The sequence below is a fragment of the Lepidochelys kempii genome, chromosome 1 (genome assembly GCF_965140285.1).
Source record: "Lepidochelys kempii isolate rLepKem1 chromosome 1, rLepKem1.hap1, whole genome shotgun sequence".
NCBI lineage: Eukaryota > Metazoa > Chordata > Testudines > Cheloniidae > Lepidochelys > Lepidochelys kempii.
In genome coordinates this window covers 134130852-134141177 of record NC_136380.1, presented here as the reverse complement: position 1 = coordinate 134141177, position 10326 = coordinate 134130852, and the positions used below count along the sequence as shown (strand labels likewise).

General features: G+C 42.8%; 1 pseudogene; it reads right to left on the bottom strand.

The window, feature by feature from the left end:
• Positions 1-3592: 3592 nt before the first annotated feature.
• LOC140904177 (uncharacterized) lies at positions 3593-4417 on the bottom strand (annotated as a pseudogene).
• Positions 4418-10326: the final 5909 nt, after the last annotated feature.

The following is a 10326-nucleotide window of genomic DNA, read 5'->3' as shown; positions in this document are numbered from 1 at the left end:
TGGCTTCATAAATTGGTATGCCCTGGACATTTGGCAGCATGAAACTGGGATTACCCTTTTTCAACTTGAAGCTTTTTGGTTTCTATTGTATATCTAACCCATGAGAGGAGAATTACAAAATGTTATCTCCGATCAGATGGCATAAGGATATTCTCCAAATGGATAACATAATGTGATGTCAGTTTCTGAAATTTATATTGGTACCTATGGGATTTCATATTTTCTTTCCAACAATTCTGAGAAAAATACACACTGCACCTAAATCAACATTGAAAACTTCAAAAACTTTGCTCAGGTGTGTATAATAATCATAGTGGATGTGTAAGCTGTTCTCCATTTTATCACGTCTCTGCTTCATTTAACTTCCACTTCAATTAACATAATCAAATAATAGATTTAAATGTAAGATCTCTATCCCCCTTCACCTCTGAGAGTATAAAAGCTAAATGGAAAACGAATCTGGATATTGTTCTGATGATGATGCCTGAAGTTTTATATATTATATATCTATCCCTTTCATGTGAAGCAGAGTTGGAAGGAAAATAGTTTAAAACTAATTCAATTTAAAACTTCAGATAGGCTATTTTAGACACCTGCAAAGATGGAACTGTGCAAATGCTTGCTACATGAGTAGCAGAAAGGGAATGATGTTAATAATCTTATATTAATGTAGCACCTTTCTGCTGGAAGACTTTGCAAACTATATTGAAACATGTCTTAAACGATACTCAAGGGACTTACCAAAAATTGATTGCTTAATGGAGCTGGTCTTCTAATAAAGCTACAGCAGACCTGAAATCCTCTATACACTTGAGGATACTTTGAGGTGGTCTCTTTAAAAAAAGTTTGCCTAATAAGGCTGTACAAGTTTATACTGAAATTTTTCTGTACATATACAATGTAGAGCATATAGAAAACACCAAGCAGCAAAGTAAAAGTAACATATAGCAGATTCAGTGAAAAGTCCAAAGAACGCCTTAGAGCCTTGCCTTTTCCAGTAAGATTTTAGGAATAGCTTACATACTATATGACATAGAAATACTTATTTTCCATTTTCCTTCAGCCTTATGAAAACAACTGGATACAAGAAGAGATGGCACAAAAGAGGTTGTATTAGGAAATTAAACAGAAAAAAGTGGAAGTAAGAAAACAATGGATGACTGTGCTGTACCCTTGTCAAACATGAGGCCCTATCTTATTTCTAGGAAGTCTTCCCAAATGACTGACATGTTCCCAAGCATTAATGCATCTAAAGAGGCTACTTCATTCCTATGCAATAACAATTCCTTAATTGAGATAGAAGGGGGAGGGCCTTGCCATTGACATGGCAATAATATCTTTAAGCATAATGGCACTTTTTACCTAATCATCGAGTTTATTAATATCAGTAAAATCATGAAGCAATATTAAATTATTGGCATAATCATATGAACAAAGGATCTGATTAACTAAGAGTTATACTTACCAATGGAGGGAGGGAGTTTGCATGTGGGAGGGGGCTAGGGGCAGAGGGTTGGGGCACAGGAGGAGTTTTGGGGTGCCGCATCTGGGCGGCGCTTACCTTGGGTGGCTCCCCGCACGCAGCGACATGTCCCTGCTGCTCCTAGGTGGAGGTGTGGCCAGGCAGCTCTGCACGCTGCCTCAACCTGCAGGCGCTGCCCCCGCAGCTCCCATTGGGGTCAATAAGCATGTGGACAAGGGGGATCCAGTGGATATAGTGTGCTTACATTTTCAGAATGTCTTTGACAAGGTCCCTCACCAAAGGCTCTTAAGCAAAGTAAGCTATCATGGGATAAGAGGGAAGATCCTCTCATGGATTGGTAACTGGTTATTATGCAAGGTATTATGCAAGGTAGCCTATTTCCCCTTGTTTTTTCCTACCCCCCCCCCAGATGTTCTGGTTTAACTTGGATTTAAACTTGGAGAGTGGTCAGTCTGGATGAGCTATTACCAGCAGGAGAGTGAGTTTGTGTGTATGGGGGTGGGGGGGGGGGTGAAAAAACCTGGATTTGTGCTGGAAATGGCCCACCTTGATTATCATGCACATTGTAGGGAGAGTGGTCACTTTGGATGAGCTATTACCAGCAGGATAGTGAGTTTGTGTGTGTGGTTTTTGGGAGGGGGGTGAGGGGGTGAGAGAACCTGGATTTGCGCAGGAAATGGCCCAACTTGATTATCATGCACATTGTGTAAAGAGTTGTCACTTTGGATGGGCTATCACCAGCAGGAGAGTGAATTTGTGGGGGGGGGGGGGTGGAGGGTGAGAAAACCTGGATTTGTGCTGGAAATGGCCCAACCTGATGATCACTTTAGATAAGCTATTACCAGCAGGACAGTGGGGTGGGAGAAGGTATTGTTTCATATTCTCTGTGTGTATATAAAGTCTGCTGCAGTTTCCACGGTATGCATCTGATGAAGTGAGCTGTAGCTCACGAAAGCTCATGCTCAAATAAATTGGTTAGTCTCTAAGGTGCCACAAGTACTCCTTTTCTTTTTGTGAATACAGACTAACACGGCTGTTACTCTGAAACCTGGTTAAAAGATAGGAAACAAAGGGTAGGTATAAATGGTCAGTTTTCGGAATGGAGAGAGGTAGATAGTGGTGTCCCCCAGGTGGTCTGTACTGGGACCAGTGCTATTCAACATATTCATAAATGATCTGAAAAAAGTGGTAAACAGTGAGGTGGCAAAATTTGCAGATGATACAAAACTACTCAAGATAGTTAAGTCCCAGGCAGACTGTGAAGAGCTACAAAAGGATCTTTAAAAACTGGGTGACTGGGTAACAAAATGGCAGATGAAATTCACTGTTGATAAATGCAAAGTAATGCCCATTGGAAAACATAATCCCAACTATACATATGAAATAATGGGGTCTAAATTAGCTGTTACCACTGAAGAAAGAGATCTTGGAGTCATTGTGGATAGTTGTCTGAAAACATCCACTCAATGTGCATCAGCAGTCAAAAAAGAAAACAGAATGCTGGGAATCCTTAAGAAAGGCATAGATAAGAAGACAGAAAATATCATATTGTCTCTACATGAATCCATGGGATGCCCACATCTTGTGCAGATATGGTCACCCCATCTCAGAAAAGGTAGATTGGAATTGGAAAAGGTTCAGGAAAGGGCAACAAAAATTATTAGGGTATGGAACGGCTTCCTCACAAGGAGAACTTAATAAAACTGGGACTGTTCTGCTTGGAAAAGAGACAACTAAGTGGGGGTATGATAGAGGTCTATAAAATCATGACTGGTGTAGAGAAAGTAGGTAAGGAAGTGTTGTTTATTCCTTCTCGTAACACAAGAACTAGGGGTCACCAAATGAAATTAATAGGCAGCAGGTTTAAAACACACACAAGGAAGTATTTCGTCACACAACGCACAGTCAACCTGTGGAACTCTTTGCCAGAGAATGTTGTGAAGGCCAAGACTATAACAGGGTTCAAAAAAGAACTAGGTAAATTCCTGGAGGATAGGTCGATCAATGGTTATTAGCCAGCATGGGCAGGGATGGTGTCCCTAGCCTCTATTTGCCAGAAGCTGGGAATTAGCAACAGCGGATGGATCACTTGATGATTACCTGTTCTGTTCATTCCTCTGGGGCACCTGGCATTGACCACTGTCGGAAGATAGGATACTGGGCTAGATGGACCTTTTTGTAGTCCACAAATGCAATACGCAATGGTACTTTGTATATATTGCATTTTTTGATGAGCTGCCGAACTGAATGGATGTGATCAATTGTCGAATACTCTGAGCAGAAACAGGCTTGTTTTCTGCTCTCATACATTTCAAGATCCTTCTTAATTCGATTGAGTATGACACAGGTGAAGACTTTATACACTTGTGAGAGGAGTGTGATTGGATGCTAGTTGCTCAATTCTTCTAGATCACCTTTCTTCATCAATAGTATTGTTTTTGATTTCTTCCATGCCTCTGGAGCACACTTGCTATTGATGTAGATGGTGAACTATTGTGCCAATGCTTTGAAGAGAGAATCTTCTTCTGTTTTGAGATATTCCAGCCAAATATCGTCCACTCCCAGGCTCTTTTTTGTTACGAACTGCATATTTTGATTTTCTTCCCACATAACATTGGGAACTTCTGTAGCCTGCTGCCTTGATGGTGTATGCTGGACATTGAAATGCATGGAGTAGAGATCATTGTAGAATTTTGTAGATATTTTGTTCATCTTGCTTCTTTCCAATGTCCTTTCACCATTTTCATCTTTCAGTGCTGCCGGAATAACCTGTTTCAGCCTAATGTCTCTTTGTACCTTCTTCAGACTCTCCTTCTTTTCGGCAGCCTCTCTCAATTTTTTCTTTCTAAAATCTTCACAGTCTTCTTTGATCTTCATGTGAATTTCTTTGCACAGTGTTCTGTATTCTTCAACCATTTTTCCTTCTAATTTCATGCATGCCCTCCTTGCCATTAGATTCACAGTTTCCTTGCTGATCCTCTGCTTGCATCCAAGGGTTTTCAATGCCTTTGCCTTTTTAGCTGTTGAGATTATCTGCAAGGTGAACTCTTCATAGTCCTCATCGATGTCCTTTTTTCAGAGTAACAGCCGTGTTAGTCTGTCTTTGCAAAAAGAAAAGGAGTACTTGTGGCACCTTAGAGACTAATTGGTTAGTCTCTAAGGTGCCACAAGTACTCCTTTTCTTTTTATCGATGTCCTTGTTGACCTTGCACTCGAGGTCCATTTCACTCACTTCCCGTGCAAATGCCTCTTTGTTGAAGTGCCATTTTCACTTCAGTTTCTGGCTTCTCTTGACTCAGTCTTTGTAGACATTGTCAGTGCATAGTTTTGAGCACAACATATGATGGTCTGAGCCTCTGCAAATGATTCATTCTCCTATTATTGCTACATCATTGAAGATTCTTCTGGTATCCATCAATACCATTATCATTATGATTCAGTGTGACTCCATCTGGGCTTTTCCATTTCCACTGCTGCTGATGTTCTTTTTGAAATATCATGCTACCTTGGGTTGTTAGCATTGGTCAGGCCAATGCATGAGTCTGTGCTCAGTTTCCCAGTTTATTCTGCTTTGGGTGGCTTGTTTGGCAGAAGAATTTTGCAGCAGTGGATTTGGGGTGCCGGCCCTTGTGCCCCGTAGCTGTGGTGCCCGCTCCACTTTGGCCAGGTTGCCCTAGAATAATAGAGGTACAGTTGGTCTCCCTACTACCTTGGATGCTAGCTTTACATCTGCTCGGCTTGCTGAGACCTGCCAGAGCATGCGCTTAGAGGACGAATGGCCGAATGTCTTATAATGGCAGACTAAATCCCTGACGTAAAGCTGAAAGGTCAGGCAGTCTACCCTGTCTGTCAGAGACCTTTTTATTCTTGGTTTGTGTTTTGATATATTGTTCCTGTTGTATGTTGTTCTTTAAAGTTTGGATAAAGGTTTTATCAGCCTTTCCTTTCCAGAAGGAGGGATGTGGTGCGAGCTGTGAATGTTATAGAGTGGCCACCAGGGGGCAAAGAGCAAGGGAATAAGTCTGTATAAACAGGAAACAGATTGTCTGACATTCATCCCAAGCACAGTATGTTGGGTCTTTGTAATCTCTACACCTCTTCAAAAACTTAAGTTCCATTTCATTCAGAATCCCTTAGACCTACTTACATCCACTCTACTGATGTGTTAAAGAGTCTAAGTTAGTGTAGCCTACCCATGACGGGTCCAGAAGGAGGAGTATGTTAAAACAGAGTGAATGAAAGCAGCCCTTAAGAAGTCTAGTTAGTATTTGTGGGGTCTAATTTACACATTACCTCTAAAATTGACCTGGCGTGTCTAGACGAGTCTAAATAAATTAAATCTGAGTGTAAAAGAGTCTAAGTCTAGAGAGAGTCTAAATTGGTATAGGATATGGGTTCTTCTTGTGCCCTTAGACTGTAAGTTGCACCACACTCTCTAGACTTTCCTAGTCACATTTGAATTTGTTTCAAACTCTCCTAGATTTAATGCATAAGGGAATCTGAGATGGTGACACTTACATGCTGAGGAGGCAGGAGAGAGATGCTCATGGATGCTACTTCAGTGTATATGTCCTAACTCCTTGATATAGCACTCCTGCACATAAGTCATATCAATTAAGATTACCTTAAATCTATTACCAATATCTAAGGGACTGTGAGGAGATTGTTTTAGACAACTTTACATATTACCTCTGAATTTGTTCCAATGGGTATCTTTGTCCCTTGCCACCTCAAAAAAGTTCTCCCTAATTAACAGTGAGTTACATTACATAGAATCATAGAATATCAGGGTTGGAAGGGACCTCAGGAGGTCATCTAGTCCAACCCCCTGCTCAAAAGTAGGACCCATCCCCAATTAAATCATCCCAGCTAGGGCTTTGTCAAGCCTGACCTTAAAAACTTCTAAGGAAGGAGATTCCACCACCTCCCTAGGCAACGCATTCCAGTGTTTCACAACCCTCCTAGTGAAAAAGTTTTTCCTAATATCCAACCTAAACCTCCCCCACTGCAACTTGAGACCATTACTCCTTGTCCTGTCCTCTTCCACCACTGAGAATAGTCTAGAACCATCCTCTCTGGAACCTCCTCTCAGGTAGTTGAAAGCAGCTATCAAATCCCCCCTCATTCTTCTCTTCCGCAGACTAAACAATCCCAGTTCCCTCAGCCTCTCCTCATAAGTCATGTGTTCCAGACCCCTAATAATTTTTGTTGCCCTTCGCTGGACTCTTTCCAATTTATCCACATCCTTCTTGTAGTGTGGGTCCCAAAACTGGACTCAGTACTCCAGATGAGGCGTCACCAATGTCGAATAGAGGGGGATGATCACGTCCCTCGATCTGCTCACTATGCTCCTACTTATGCATCCCAAAATGCCATTGGCCTTCTTGGCTACAAGGGCACACTGCTGACTCATATCCAGCTTCTCGTCCACTGTCACCCCTAGGTCCTTTTCCGCAGAACTGCTGCCTAGCCATTCGGTCCCTAGTCTGTAGCTGTGCATTGGGTTCTTCCGTCCTAAGTGCAGGACCCTGCACTTATCCTTATTGAACCTCATCAGATTTCTTTTGGCCCAATCCTCCAATTTGTCTAGGTCCCTCTGTATCCTATCCCTCCCCTCCAGCGTATCTACCACTCCTCCCAGTTTAGTATCATCCGCAAATTTGCTGAGAGTGCAATCCACACCATCCTCCAGATCATTTATGAAGATATTGAACAAAACCGGCCCCAGGACCGACCCCTGGGGCACTCCACTTGACACCGGTTGCCAACTAGACATGGAGCCATTGATCACTACCCATTGAGCCCGACAATCTAGCTAACTTTCTACCCACCTTATAGTGCATTCATCCAGCCCATACTTCTTTAACTTGCTGACAAGAATACTGTGGGAGACCGTGTCAAAAGCTTTGGTAAAGTTAAGATACAATACATCCACTGCTTTCCCTTCATCCACAGAACCAGTAATCTCATCATAAAAGGCAATTAGATTAGTCAGGCATGACCTTCCCTTGGTGAATCCATGCTGACTGTTCCTGATCACTTTCCTCTCATGTAAGTGCTTCAGGATTGATTCTTTGAGGACCTGCTCCATGATTTTTCCGGGGACTGAAGTGAGGCTGACTGTCCTGTAGTTCCCTGGATCCTCCTTCTTCCCTTTTTTAAAGATTGGCACTACATTAGCCTTTTTCCAGTCATCCGGGACTTCCCCCGTTCGCCACGAGTTTTCAAAGATAAAGGCCAATGGCTCTGCAATCACAGCCGCCAGTTCCTTTAGCACTCTCGGATGCAACTCGTCCGGCCCCATGGACTTGTGCATGTCCAGCTTTTCTAAATAGTCCCTAACCACCTCTATCTCCACAGAGGGCTGGCCATCTCTTCCCCATTTTGTGATGCCCAGCGCAGCAGTCTGGGAGCTGACCTTGTTCGTGAAGACAGAGGCAAAAAAAGCATTGAGTACATTAGCTTTTTCCACATCCTCTGTCACTAGGTTGCCTCCCTCATTCATTAAGGGGCCCACACTTCCCTTGGCTTTCTTCTTGTTGCCAACATACCTGAAGAAACCCTTCTTGTTACTCTTAACATCTCTCGCTAGCTGCAGCTCCAGGTGCGATTTGGCCCTCCTAATTTCATTCCTACATGCCTGAGCAATATTTTTATACTCTTCCCTGGTCATATGTCCAACCTTCCACTTCTTGTAAGCTTCTTTTTTATGCTTAAGATCCGCTAGGATTTCACCGTTAAGCCAAGTTGGTTGCCTGCCATATTTACTATTCTTTCGACACATCGGGATGGTTTGTCCCTGTAACCTCAACAGGGATTCCTTGAAATACAGCCAGCTCTCCTGGACTCCTTTCCCTTTCATGTTAGTCCCCCAGGGGATCCTACCCATCCGTTCCCTGAGGGAGTCAAAGTCAGCTTTCCTGAAGTCCAGGGTCCGTATCCTGCTGCTTACCTTTCTTCCCTGTGTCAGGATCCTGAACTCAACCAACTCATGGTCACTGCCTCCCAGATTCCCATCCACTTTTTCTTCCCCTACTAATTCTTCCCGGTTTGTGAGCAGCAGGTCAAGAAAAGCTCCCCCCCAGTTGGCTCCTCTAGCACTTGCACCAGGAAATTGTCCCTTATTCTTTCCAAAAACTTCCTGGATTGTCTATGCACCGCTGTATTGCTCTCCCAGCAGATATCAGGAAAATTAGTCACCCATGAGAACCAGGGCATGCGATCTAGTAGCTTCCGCGAGCTGCCGGAAGAAAGCGTCATCCACCTCATCCCCCTGGTCCGGTGGTCTATAGCAGACTCCCACCACTACATCACTCCTGTTGCGCACACTTCTAAACTTAATCCAGAGACACTCAGGTTTTTCTGCAGTTTCGTACCGGAGCTGAGCAGTCATACTGCTCCCTTACATACAGTGCTACTCCCCCACCTTTTCTGCCCTTCCTGTCCTTCCTGAACAGTTTATAACCATCCATGACAGTACTCCAGTCATGTGAGTTATCCCACCAAGTCTCTGTTATTCCAATCACATCATAATTCCTTGACATCACCAGGACCTCCAGTTCTCCCTGCTTGTTTCCAAGGCTTTGTGCATTTGTATATAAGCACTTGAGATAACCTGCTGATCGCCCCTCATTCTCAGTATGAGGCAGGAGCCCTCCCCTCACAGACATTCCTGCCTGTGCTTCCTCCCGGTATCCCGCTTTCCCACTTACCTCAGGACTTTGGTCTCCTTCCCCCGGTGAACCTAGTTTAAAGCCCTCCTCACTAGGTTAGCCAGCCTGCTCGCAAAGATGCTCTTCCCTCTCTTCGTAAGGTAGAGCCCGTCTCTGCCCAGCACTCCTCCTTCATGGAACACCATCCCATGGTCAAAGAATCCAAAGCCTTCTCTCCGACGCCACCTGCGTAGCCATTCGTTGACTTCCACGATTCGACGGTCCCTACCCAGGCCTTTTCCTTCCACGGGGAGGATGGACGAGAACACCACTTGACATAATAATGTCATCCCATTTAATGTGAACTAGTTCCCTTTAAATTCTGTAGCAGCGGACCTCTTTTCAAACTACAATGACAGAAATATGAAGGAAAACATAAATTTGATATCAGTGCTATCATAAAGTCACCTGCAATCCCTTGCCTGAGTCCCTCTGGCTGTGTAATATTCTAATATAGCTAACTTTTTTTCCTCCTGTGTTTAGAAAACAATTTATATTTAATAACTTACTATTATAAAATGTTTTTGTCTGGCCAAGACATCAATGCGAAAAGAACTACAGATGCTACAGTAACTTTAAGAATTTATTAATGTCATTCATTTACATGTTTATTTAAATAGTAATTAGCATTGTTATAAAAATGTCATTAAGGTCACTATGATGATATTGAAACGCACAAGATAAACACATTATCATTTAAGTCTATGGAGAACATTTTCAAAAAGATTGCAAGTTACAGCAGAAAAACTCTGTAAATGTCTCTGAAGATAAAGAGATGGCACGAAGCAGCAAAGATAGAACCACATCCAGACTTCTCAAATATTGAGGATGTTCACATCTAGATATATGGTTTAGGTCCCTTTCTGGTGGAGACCACATGATGGTAATGGTAGGGGTTAGTGAATGGCCAAAGAGACAAGCTTTACATTGCTAAACTACTAGGCTGACCAAGATAATGCACCAAATCACTCAGATTAAGACCAACTATTTCAGTGCAAGTCAGTGCAGACCATGTTAGAACACTGACACAACAGAGCTTGCACTATAGTACTTGTATGAGGTGAACTGAAAAATACTGTTTCTTTTGTTTGTCTTTTTACAGTGCAAATATTAGTAATAAAAATAACAATA